Here is a 12,855-nt window from a genome sequence, read left to right on the forward strand (position 1 = left end):
GGGGACAGAGTCGCATGCTGAGATGTACACATGCTTATGTATCTGCCTCCCTTCTGCAAGAGCACAGATCGCACGTTTTCCCAGAGACTCCTGCCTAGACTTCCTGACAACGGTCTCCATTGCTCACTGGCGCTCTGACTTGGGGCAAGCTGTTTGCCATTTCTCTTCGCCTCCCGTCTTCCCTTCCCTCACTTACAAAGGAAACAATAATGCCTGCCTCACACTTCCGTTACAAGGATTAACCGATCTAATGTCTATACAGTGTTCTGACAGACATCTGGCACACCGAGAAGATGGTATATTTATAAATGCCAGCATCATTCATGGCCCCCATACTTGTGCTTAATAGGGATTGATAGTCTGGGCATGGTGGCATACACTTGTAATCCCAACACTTGGTAGACCAAAGCAGAAAGGTCGTAAGTTTGAGGCCAGCCTGGGCTACATAGCAACAGTGCATCAAAAAAGAAAAAAAAAAAAAAACTAATTAAACAAAAAGACCCAAACAACAACAACAAAAGGATTTCTGAAGTAAACAAAACCCCTGTAAATATATGGAACCCCCGTTTTCTCTTATAACCAGATCTAGCAAAGTGGATGCCAGTTTACTTTGAGAACTAAACAAGGTAACAACTAATGTATTTTATTGTTTGCCTATATGAGTCACGTGATGTTCGTAAATTCGCTTGTAGGATTAAGTCCATTGGCACTTCTCACTTTGGAAGGCCACTGCGATGTCACCCCGTGGGATATTGATTGGCACCGTCAGAAAAGGACAGGTTTTGGCCCTGACCCACGGAACCTCGGAAAACAATCTTGTAATAAGACATGGCCTGCAATGTGTTTGTTTAATATTAACCAACATGTGAAACAGAACAGAGCCACGGTGCCAATATCCATGAACCTGCCTTCAGCAGCGTTTAAACGCACACTTGTCCTGGCAGACTTGGGCGTGGGGAGTGTTTGGTCTTAATGTGTGTCATGACTCTTTCTGGTGAGTCTGACAAAACCTCGAGACTCGAACGAAGACACATTTTCCTAAGGCCGAAGTGCACATCTCCTGCATTCTGAGTTCTGAGGATGCCAAGCCATCAGTCTCCATGCTACCCACTACTGCTGCTGGCCCAGTGAGAGGGGCCCAGCTCGAGATCCTTCAATGCCTAGGGCAGGCGGTACAAAGACGTGCTTTACATGAGAATGTTGCTGGAGAAATAATTGTGTACGAAATACAGAGGTGTCATGCGTGAATTAAGTGGACTTGGGAACAAAACGTGACTTTGTAAAGGGTTCTAAGTGACTATAGGGAATATTCCCTTCTCTCTCTCCACCCTCTGTGTGTGTGTGTGTGTGTGTGTGTGTGTGTGTGTGTGCATTCAGTAATCAAACAATTTATATAAAACCTTAGAACGCACTGAGTGGAGTAAATACTAAATACATCTCAGTTACTGCTGACCACGTAGTCTAACTCCACATGATCCACGTAAAGTGGCAAGGCATCGAATTGAACGTTTTTCAGGGAATCCACCCATTCCTAGGGAGTGGATTACTTTTGACTCCAATCACTGACTATACATAAAAAATCACTGAATTCCAATTCAAACACTTCATTCCACATCCTTGGCTAAAATCCAGAGGGTGTGTCTAATCTCCCAGGCTTTGGAGCCAGCGTTTCACGAATCACTCCCTGCATTTTGACTTAAGATGTTAACAGACATCGGGACAAATAGCTTCCCCAATGAGCCCTCAAAACACCCAGCCGTTGATCTGATTAACCTTGAACAGCTAACCTTTTCTAGGTTGAAAAAAGATCTTTGTAAGGGATGTTTGTACCGCATGCTGACCGTCTGCGACTCAGCTTTGGCCCCGGTCATGTCTGTTTACTCTAGCCTGGTATTTAACAAAATGTATGAACTTACCATAGCAACTTCAGCAGCTCAAACCTGCGTGTTTCTAAGAGAAGGGGAGTACTTTTAAAGAAACAGACGAGCACGTTTTAGTTTATACCTGCAAGCTAGCTGCCTGTCAGAACGGAAACGTGTGGCATTGCAATGATTTACTGTCAGACTGTATGATTTTGAAATCTTTGCTGTAGCCATCGTTTCCATTACTTAAACAAGCGGAATCTTAGTGTTAAGTGCATCTAGATAGCAAGCGGTGAGAAGGGCACACAACCAGGGCAGTCCCCTGGTCTGGGTTAGTGACTCAGGGAAAACAGAACAGTGTGCATAAATAGAATGTCTTTTTTTGCCTACTCTTTTCTCTTACTTGTTAAAGGTAAAACTTAAAAGAGATTTTTAAAAACAAAAACTCCATTACATTTCTAAGAACAGGTACAGTACATTTCTTCCAATTTGTGATGGGAAAATATTTTTTTTTTTTTACATTACTGTCAGAAGAGGTGGTTCAGCCCCATTTTTTTTTATGAGCCCATCAAGTCCTAGGGGCAGTGGAGTCTAACCTCTTCACTTCTGCTTGGACATGTTACTGTTGCAGTTTTGGGGTTTTTTGCTTTTTTGTTTTCCCCCATTCTATTTTGGTGAAGAATAAGGGGACTGTTAAAAAAAATGTGTATTTTCATGAACGTATTGCTTTTCTGATGATTCACAAGAGACGTCACAAAGATGAGAATTAAAAGTCGGGTATGTGTGTGTGTGGAGGGGGGTTTTGTCTCGTCAGGAGAGATACTTTTAGCTTTCATGCCGAGTACTTTTTGAGCATCTTTGAAGGAACTAACAGTGTAGAAGAATTAGAGGCTCAAAGTCCTGCAAGACTAGAATCATAGGATTAGTCTTTTTTTTTTTTACATACTTTAATATGGCAGTGATAAATACAAACTGTTTACTTTTCCAGCTCTTGCTGGTCTGTTTCACCCAGAGCTCCAACCATTGGTAGTTCTCACCCACATTCAGGGACACTCTTGGGGTGTGGCCTTGTTATCCGTTGTCTTTCTGCCTTCAGTGGTAAGGTTGGGTCTAGGGCCTTTGATGTGCTAGACAAGCTCTCTCCCGGTCCACATCCCTCATGCTACGCCGCTCCACAGATTAAAGTTGTTAGCTCTTGCTTGCTCTCCAGGTGTGAGCTCAAGAGCATGACTAAGTTGGCTGCTTAATATGAAGAAACATCTAGGAACTTTCAACTAACCTACTAGGCCCGAATTTAAGTAGATTTTTATTCCTTTGCCTCTCAAGGGAGATCTTCTGCTTGGAATGTGAAAAGCGGCATCCCAGGACACATGGCCCACCCTTCTGCAATGTGGCTGCTCCCTCCTTGCCAACCGAGACGCAGCCTGAGGTCTTAACCCTGAGCAACTGTAACATCTCCAAAACGTTCAACCAAAGGCATCCCCACTTCAGATTAAGCTGCCACCAAAACTGGGAGCCAGCTGTGTGTAAGTCACGGTCTCACACACCCCAAGTCACTTCCCGGTCTCGGTATACTTACACACTGATCTCGAATTTGAAATCCGACTTGCTTTAACACAGAACAGGCTTGCAGTGTGAGAAAAGCCAGTCCGTTGCTCCTTAGACATGTGATTAAAAAAAGATATTTGGCAAAAAGAAAAAATAGACTCCCCAAATGCCTCATTAGTTCAGATAGTGTGGTATGACTGGGCTTTACTTTTTAGTTCATAGACATTTTCAAATTCGGGTAAAAGTATAAAATAATACAGTTTTGTGTAGCCTCCACCATGTACAGTCAACCGTGACCAATTCTACTCCACCCAATGAACCATCGCCCCTCGTGCTATTATCATAAGTCTATGTTTTCAGAATAAATGTTTCAATACACATCAGTAACCAAAGTGCTTTTATAACATGGCCGCGTGGCACAGTCTTAAGTCAAAACAACGCCTTGGGTTTACGCGCTGTGTTTTGCAATCTTTGGGGAGAGTTGAACAAACACCTCTGGTGAACAGAGCAGGACACATTTTGAAACCCAATTCAGAGTGCATTCCTGGTCATCCACATCCCAAAGGAGGAAGTCTCGGGACAATCGAAAGCTTAATATGGGATGATATTGGGGAAACTTATAATTATAGGCTAAATGGTCCTCCAGGCAACACGCAAAAGAAAGGAAACTTCTAGCTTTTCTTTGAAATATGGGTAATGCTATACAACACATCACTAAGTTCCACCATCGAATGAACTGCTAGGGACAGGGTGAGAGGTGAACGAGCTTAGGCACTCGGAGAGACTTGGGAGGAGCATTAACCACCAGCAGGGCCCTGCTTGAATTCTGACTCAAACTAAGGGTCGGGCTGGGTGTGGGGTATAGAAGAATGAATGCCAGGGATACCTGGACAGTGTTTGAAAGAACCGTCTGAATGTTCGGCGATATCAAGCAAGTGTTGACCATATTTTAATTCTTCTTAAAGAGTTCTGCAGGTGCCGGGCTTTAGTCTTGCAGAGCTCAAACTTTCTCTCCGTTGATCGGGGGCTCCCACGTTTCCGGTCCCCATATTCCCTAGTAACGTACTAGTGTATTTTATGGTGCCTTTGTCTTGAGCTATTTTGGACAAATAGAATCTGCAGGATTTAACAACTGGGTATGTTTTCTCCTCTATGTTGTGTAGCTTGGAAAAGACTTATACACTACGACGTATTTTCTTCCATCCACCCGTCCGGCTAAATACAAGTTGTCCTGTAATTTGGTGAGAGTGACCGTCGCTGCCATGAAATGAGGGCGCAGCTACCTGTCTGAGATCACGATTTCAATTCTTTGGAATAAATACCAGAAAGTGGGGCTGCTAAGTAACATGGTAGACCAGCTTTTAATTTGGGGGAAACCCCTGTCCTGTTTTCATGATGTTCACAGCAGCAGCAGCAATGACTCCATATTCTCAACAGGACTTTCCATCTTCTGGGTTCTTCTTCTGAATCTGCTGTTCTGACTGGCGAGAGGCGGGACCTTACCCTGCTTTTGTGTCTCCGTGGCACTGCTGGCCTCCTGTGTGCCTCCCTTAGAGAACTGTCTTCAGGTCTTTGGCCCATTTACAGTTGGATTGTTTCTTTTAGAGATAAATAGTTTGCAAACATTTCCTCCCATTCTACAGTATCCTCTCTCCCATTTCTTTTGCTGAACAACTAGGCTTCTGAGGCGAATATTGTCTCACTTGTGCGTCTGATGCCATTCATTGCCAAGGCCAATGTCAAAGACCCTTCCACCTATGTTATCTTCCAAGATTATAGTTCATACCATGTGTTCAGGTTTTTAAGCCATTTTGACGGTATCCTGTGTGTGTGTGTGTGTGTGTGTCTTTGCGCGTGTGCACATGTGCATACACTATTACAATTTTATTGTTTGCTGTCTAGTTACCAATTTTCCACAACACAATCTATTGAAGAGACAGTCTTTTTTTCTGGCGTATCAATCATTGTCGAACATCAATGGGCCATACTGCAGGATTTAACTCTGGGATCTCTGTTCTAGTCTGCTGATCTATGCGGCAATCTGCATGGCCAACATCAGGTAGTCTTAACTACATAAGCTTCGTAAAACGTTTCAAAATCAAGACATTTCAAAATCATCTCTAATTTTGTTCTTTCTGAAGGTCACTTTGGCTATCTTGAATCTTCTGTGGTACCATACGAACTTCACGGTTGTTTTTCCGTTTGGTTCATCGGTTTCAGTTTTTTTTTTTTTATTTTTGCTTTCAATTGTAAGTAAGGGGGACTTTGAGAGGGCCAGTCTCGACTGTTACTTTGGGACTATGAATGTTTGGGTGACATGAAGCTTCCCACCCATTAATCCATGAAATGATGTTCGCACCTATCGGTCGCCTCCGATTCTCGTCATCAGCGTTTTACAGTTTTCTGTTGCAAGCCTAGGACTTCTCTGCCTAACTTTATGTCTGAATACTTCACTGAAGTGTGGTTTTTAAGGGCGAGTTCCTGTTGGACGCCTTTTGGAATATTACCTGTGCAATGTAGTGAACCACTGAGGTTTGTAGGCGGGGTTATTATTACCCTAACTTATGAGCTAGGCAGCTGGTGCTCAGAAAGGCTTGAGTGACATACCCCAAACTCAGGACGATGAGGGTAGTGAAGCAGACCTCACCATGGTAGCGTCTTCAGGTACCTACTTTGTGCTGGACACTGTATTGTTAGCTAACGTCTGTCCAAATCTGCCCAAGACAAGAAGCCTTAAACAAAGGGAAGATTCATTCTGCCTCACAGTTCTAGGAGTTTTAAATAACGATCTCTTTTCCCTGTCGCCTCTGGGCTGTGTTGAGGCAGAACAGCATGGCGTGGTGGACAGGTCGGGTAAAGATGCTCAGCTCAAAGCAGCCAGGGAGTAAGGAAGCCTGAAGGAACTGAGGTCTCAGTGTCCCCTCTGAGAGCTCACACTGATCCTACTTGCTCCAGCCAGGCCCACCTCCTAAATGTTCTACCAACAGGAAATGGTCCCAACGGGTTTCAACAGAGCTGTTGGCACCTGGGTCTTCCCAGGGTGGAGGGTGGGCATTAAGATCCAAACAGTAACAGTCACAATGCACACAGCAGGGTCTCTGTCTCTCTGGTGTGTGGCTCAGAACTGGGGAGCTTAGAATGAGAGCTTGGGCAGTGGAGCGGGTTTCAGTGGGGAGAGCACTTTGACTTCAGGGAGAAAGGCTGGAGTCCTGGCAGGAGAACTGGAAGCAGATGATTGGCCCCACTGTCACCAAAACAACGAGTGCTTGGCTAAGGTTGACTTTAATTCCCAGGCTTGGGAAGTTTAAACTTTGAAGGGATTTTGTCATGAAGAATCACGAAAAAACATATTTTGTTTTCTTCTTCAAAGTGGCGATATCAAGATAGTACCACAAAATACTTTGAAAGCAACTACACAGCCTACACTTGGCCTTTGTCCATGCTGAGAAACTTCACGTTTACCTCAGAAAACTCTTTTTCTTCTCTTCAAAGAAAAAACCAAACACCCTTCCCATCATGTTTACAAAAAAAAAAAAAAAAAAAAAAAAAGGCAAAAAAACTAAAAACCAAACAAACAGAACTGAAGCCTGCGATGTTAGGAAGCATGATGGGTGTGTTTGCATTTCGTATCGAATCTCCTGAGTGGCTGGCCCCTCGTTAGCCCAGTTAGCAAAGGACCAAGCACAAGATACAGGAAACCAATACTCAGTGTCTGTCTTACCTCAGGTGCTCACTGCAGAAAACTGTGGGACTGAGGTAAGTACCCTGCTGCAGGTTGAGGGTCTCCTGAACACACGCACACACACACACACACACACACACAACCACACACACACAACACACACGGATGTACACATACACAGACACATAAATAGATACACACACAGATATAACATGTAGACATAGAGATACACAGATATTTTATACACACACAGACATAGACACACACGGATGTACACATACACAGACACATACATAGATACAGACACACACACACAGAGACATAGACACACACGGATGTACACATACACAGACACATACATAGATACAGACACACACACACACAGAGACATAGACACACACGGATGTACACATACACAGACACATACATAGATACAGACACACACACACAGAGACATAGACACACACGGATGTACACATACACAGACACATACAGAGATACAGACACACACACACACACCACACACACACACACACACACACACACACACACACATGCAGGACATACACACAGCACAGAAACACAGCACACACCCCTCAGGAGTTATGATCTAGAAAAGCAGTGCAAATGATCAGTTCCTAATGTTTACTTTAAATAAAACATAAAAATAAGACATTTGAAAGGGGGTAAGAAAAGGCAGATTTGCCAGAGGCAGTGACAGTCAGTCAGCCATGTTTCAACCCATGTTTCGACTGGACCCACCTGTCCTCTTCTTACAAAGTGTAAGCTAAGGAATCTTTATCTGGGAACAGAAACTATCAGGACTGTGTCCTTCGCTTATGGAAGGGCAGCATGGATGCAAATTTGGCAAAGAACCCCACACAGTGCTGTGACTTGTCAACAGTTTGGAGTCTACATGTGGGGTGCTAAAATCCAGACTCTCTTGGACAGTACTGTACACCTTCATCTTCCCCTTCTCACTGGGGGATGTATAGCTGTCCAGTGGGCACTGGCTGAAGGTGAGAGGGACCCCAATTCATCTGGGCACTATTTGAAAGGACTTCTCTCCCTTAAATCCCAGCAGCTTCCACTGGGATGCTAAAAAAGAATGTTCACAGATTTTTTTTTTAAATGTGGCACTAAATGAAGTACCTGGGTATTGGTTAGCAATGAGAAAACACAAAACTATTGGTTTCTCTGGCAATTTGAGTGGATCGTAAGAACGGTATAGAGAGTGGAATAAATCCGTCTCGAAAGGAACATAGGGGATGATTCTGCTCAGGTAAGATCCTCAAAAGTGGCATCAGTAAGTCACAGAGATTCCTAGTTCCCAGGGGCAGGAACAAAGAGATGGACTTCATAATAAAGGGTCAGCATAAGCCACACCCATGCAAGTTCTGTGTCTTGACTGGTTACAGTCGTACACATATATGTGCGCGATAAAATAAGAGACCACACCCACCCAAACAATATCAAGTTTGGTTTTGATGCCATGTTAAAACGTGTCAGACGCAACTACTAGAGAAAACCGGGAGCTGGCAATACATTCTGCATTGGGCCTAGCATTCATGAGGCCCTCTCTTCAATCCCCAGCATCAGATGGGAGGGAGAGGGAATGAGATAAGAGGGAAGAATGGTTCTGAGGGACCTGTGAGGAAGATACCTAGCCCTCTCTGTCTCCTTCGCTTTAATAAGTCTATCACTGTGGAGAACTCACAGGAGTATGGACTCCCCTCTGTAGAAAGGATGATTGGATGACAGCAAAACAACTCAAGAGACGATGAAGCACCTGATGTGTTCCTAAAGTGTGCTGTTATAACATTACTCCTTGGAAAGCCAGAGCAAAGTCAATGCCTCCCGGACCAGTACAAAGCAGTTCTATCTGGCTAATTCTGTGCCAACTGGATGCTTTTGCAGCATCCAGAAAGCCCGGCTGGAAACTCTAACCCTTAGGTGACATTACCCAAATGGCAAAGGTCAGGTCAGTCACACAGCTTTTAGGCAAGCCCTGCATGGGTGCAACAGGTCCCCGCTTTGTGGACACATAAGACCCAAGCCTGTGGTGTATACCACCTAGAGTAGGGGTTTCCAGCCTGTGCCCAGTGGAGACCTTCCTCAGCGGGTCCCCTTAGCAGGTCTCTCCCACACTTCCCTATCAAGTTCACTGCCCCCTCTCCCACCCCTGCTGGCCCCTCTCTCTGAAGCACCCAGTCATAGCAAAAGCATCTGGCGAACCTGTGTATGCGTTATCCCGGCCAGTGACTTTGGTCCTCCTGCTCCATGGGAAGAGGCTCATGCTGGCCTCGTGGACGCCCCTGGTGCTGCTGCAACTCCAGCTGCCTCCAGGTGAGTTACCTGTCTTTTATCTTTTCTTCTTCAACATTTTATAGCACCCGGAGTGTGCCCAGTGTTATAAAATTATGCCAAAACAAAGAGCAAAGTCCTTGTCCCGAGGAGCAGGGTGCGTAAAAGGAGCGAATGACGCAGGGTAGAAAGGACAGGACAAACAGCAGGCGCACCGGGCAGGTGTAAGGTTTAGGAGGGAGGTAAGACAGAGCCAAGACTCTCAATGGCTCAGCATGAGGAAGTCACAGCCCAAGGCTGACTGTAGAGAGCAGGACTCGAACATTCCACCCAGTGTTTACCAGACTCAGTACAGCATCCCTGTAATCTATAAGGTGTACCCTTCAGTCACATGGGACGGGCAAGCCTGATCTCTCTCACCTTTAACAGCCCAAGGGTTACAAAGCCCCCTGCAGGACGCCGAGTGCTTTACAAATGTGAAATCCTTTGCTTCCCCCAGGGTCTGGGAACCAGAATGTTCTCAGGTTTTGTGGATAAACAGTGAAGGTCAAGCCAACTTGCCCAAGGTCACTCTAGTACAAAACGGAAGAGTCAGAGAATGAACCCGGAACACCCACTTGACACAGCCCAGCCGTGAGCTCCTAAAGCTCAGCCCGCCAGCAGCCTTGGGCTCGAACTCCCCAGCCAGATGCAGTGACCAACTCTATGTTGACTGTGGCTTATAAATGCTCACAGTGGCTGTCAGCAAGAGTCAAACATAGAGTGAGTGTTTGAAGAACAAATACTGGCAGTGGAGAGGAGGAGGAGGAGAAGGAGGAGGAGGGGAGGAGGAGGAGGAGGAAGCCGATTTTCCTTTCCTTCGTTCAACAAACATGCACCAAGTGTCTGGAATGTATACAGCAATGCACTGCACTAGTCAACAAGATGCAAAAATTAGAGAACACGGAGGAGCTGCAGACAACTTCTGTTTGAATCACAGATGCGTGATTGATCAAGATGGCGGGAGGCCATCGCGCAGTTCACACCGCCTTTGTGTCATTCGCTAAATGGCAGAATCCCGAAGCCAGACCGTCCTGCGTGCGACTCACTTGGTCCTTCTTTCCTTCCTCTATAATTTCCTTCATTTTAGTTGTGGTAGTTTTTTGTTTGTTTGTTTCTTTCTTTCTTTGGTTTTGTTGGATTTTTTGTTGTTGGTTGTGGGGTGTGTGTGTGTGTGTGTACAACTTTTCCCTCAGAATTGAAATGTTCTCCCCAGGAGGGAAGAAGTCTCACAAGATTTCAGAAACAACAGAACTTTAAGAAGGCCAAGGAAGCTCAGAAAGCTAAAAGATTTACAAAACTTCTGCCCCAGCTCACACGAAGCAGTGAGCTGAGGGAGACTCTTCAGTAGAACTGTCTACGAGTTGAGCAGGGAGCTCCAGCCACACACCTTTCTCGAGTCCTCGCTGACACTGGGGTGGGCTTTGTGGTACGTAGCTATCTCTCCTCCATCCAGATTCCTGTCAGGACCCTCTCCTTAGTGACTCATCTCAGGGATCTCACTGGTTCCCTCGGCTACACTGGGATGAAATCCTCCATTAGCTCTTTCACTGGTGCTTATCTGAGAGAAATAGACATTTTTCACATTTCTCCGGGGAAAAGTCAGAAAGCACAGTAAAAAAAATAGATAAATAAAAATAAAAAATAAACATGTTATCAAAAGCAAATACATCCAGGGTAGGGATGGTGCACACCTCTAATCCCTACACTCTGGAGGCAGAGCGGGCATGGTCTACAGAGTGAATTCCAGGACAGCCAGGCAGGGCTATACAGGGAAACCCCATCTGGATGTCTAGAAACAAACAAACAAACAAAACAAGCACACACACACACACACACACACACACACACACACACACACACAATCTCTCTCTCTCTCTCTCTCTCTGTGTGTGTGTGTGTGTGTGTGTGTGTGTCCCACCCCCTCTCTTGATGGGCTGGCTCCAGAGAGGAATGAGCCTGAGGTCAGATTCCTAGCACCTGTGTAAAAGCTGGGCCTACAAAACACGTCCCTAGCTCTATCACTGGAGGCAGATGCCCAGATCTCTAGGGCAGTCAATCAGTGAGATCTGGCTTCACTGAGATAGCATCTCAGGGACTAAAGTGACTCACAATAGAGAAAGGCATCCAACATGGACGGCTGGCCTCTATACATCATGCACACCCACCCACGTATCCAACATGAACGGCTGGCCTCCACACATCATGCACACCCATCCACTTACCAATACACGCACATGAATCCACCAAACAGTGACACTTGTTAGCATTTAAACATCTCAGATAACGTCCCAGGTAGATAAAGCAGCAGCATCATTAGTAATAGCTAACTCACGCCGAGTGTTTAGGGTACACCAGACATCAGCCTAAACATTCCACAAGGAAGAAGCTGCTCGCTCCTCATGAGCCACGAGGCACGCGTGCTATCCTGAATCACACAGGAAGAAACCCTGCTCGAAGACTTACTCCAAAAGTGTGACGTCTAATCCAGTAAAAGAAACATGTCGGGGTATCTGCATGCCTCGATAGCTCTGAACTCCCTCCTACTGACCTTCTGATCCAAGAGCTTACAAGTACAGGTGTGGTGGAAACGCAAGATGATCCCCAAGCCCTCAGTGAAAAGCAAAACTCATACAAAAGCCCCCTTAGAATTGACGTTGGAAGCTAATTTCCTTTCTTTTTTAAAATTTATTTACTTATTATATATAAGTATACAAGTACACTGTAGCTGTCTTTAGACACACTAAAAGAGGCCACCAGATCTCATTACAGATGGTTGTGAGCCACCACATGTTGCTGGGATTTGAACCCAGGACCTCTGGAAGAACAGCCAGTGCTCTTAAGCGCTGAGCCATCTCTCCAGCCCCGGAAGCTAGTTTTCAAAAAGTAGTTTGAAAAGCCATGACCATACCTGCCATGACCGTCCATGGATGTGGGAAGATGGCAGTCCTGCCATGTATCACTCAAATCCCCATGTCACTGCAGTTTGAACAATATTTTTATTTCGTGACTTGTGCACTGCCTACTGAAGTAAATGATAAAACTACAAAAAATTAAAATCAGGACAGAAAACTCCCTCCAATTCTCCACAGAAACCATCCAAAGCACTTGGTGAGAAGTCTTTTCATGACTCCTGTGTCCTGCTCACCCTGGGGTGTTTGCTACAATTTCCCTCCTCACCTCCTCTTATTCCTCACCCGGCCAACTCCTGCTTCTGCTTCAAAACTTAGCTTAAGAATCGCCTCATTGGGCTGGAGAGATGGCTCAGTGGTTTGGAGCATTGACTGCTCTTGCAGAGGTCTTGAGTTCAATTCCCAGCAACCACATGGTGGCTTGCGACCATCCGTAACGGGATCTGATGCTGTCTTCTGGTGTGTCTGAAGACTCACATTAAATAAATAAATATATATATATATATAT

At 45.2% G+C, this 12,855-nt stretch overlaps 1 protein-coding gene across 2 annotated transcripts in view; it reads right to left on the bottom strand.

Annotated features, from left to right (window-relative positions):
- Slc38a4 (solute carrier family 38, member 4) overlaps positions 1–12,855 on the bottom strand; it is a 59,748-nt gene that overhangs the window by 44,658 nt on the left and 2,235 nt on the right. Inside the window, 1 exon segment of one of the 2 annotated variants that reach the window (NM_001439665.1) lies at positions 9,328–9,451. The gene's annotated coding sequence lies outside the window, so the exon portion shown is untranslated. 2 annotated transcript variants of the gene reach the window in all.

The sequence above is a fragment of the Rattus norvegicus genome, chromosome 7 (assembly GCF_021556685.1).
Source record: "Rattus norvegicus strain SHRSP/BbbUtx chromosome 7, alternate assembly SHRSP_T2T, whole genome shotgun sequence".
Lineage (NCBI taxonomy): Eukaryota > Metazoa > Chordata > Mammalia > Rodentia > Muridae > Rattus > Rattus norvegicus.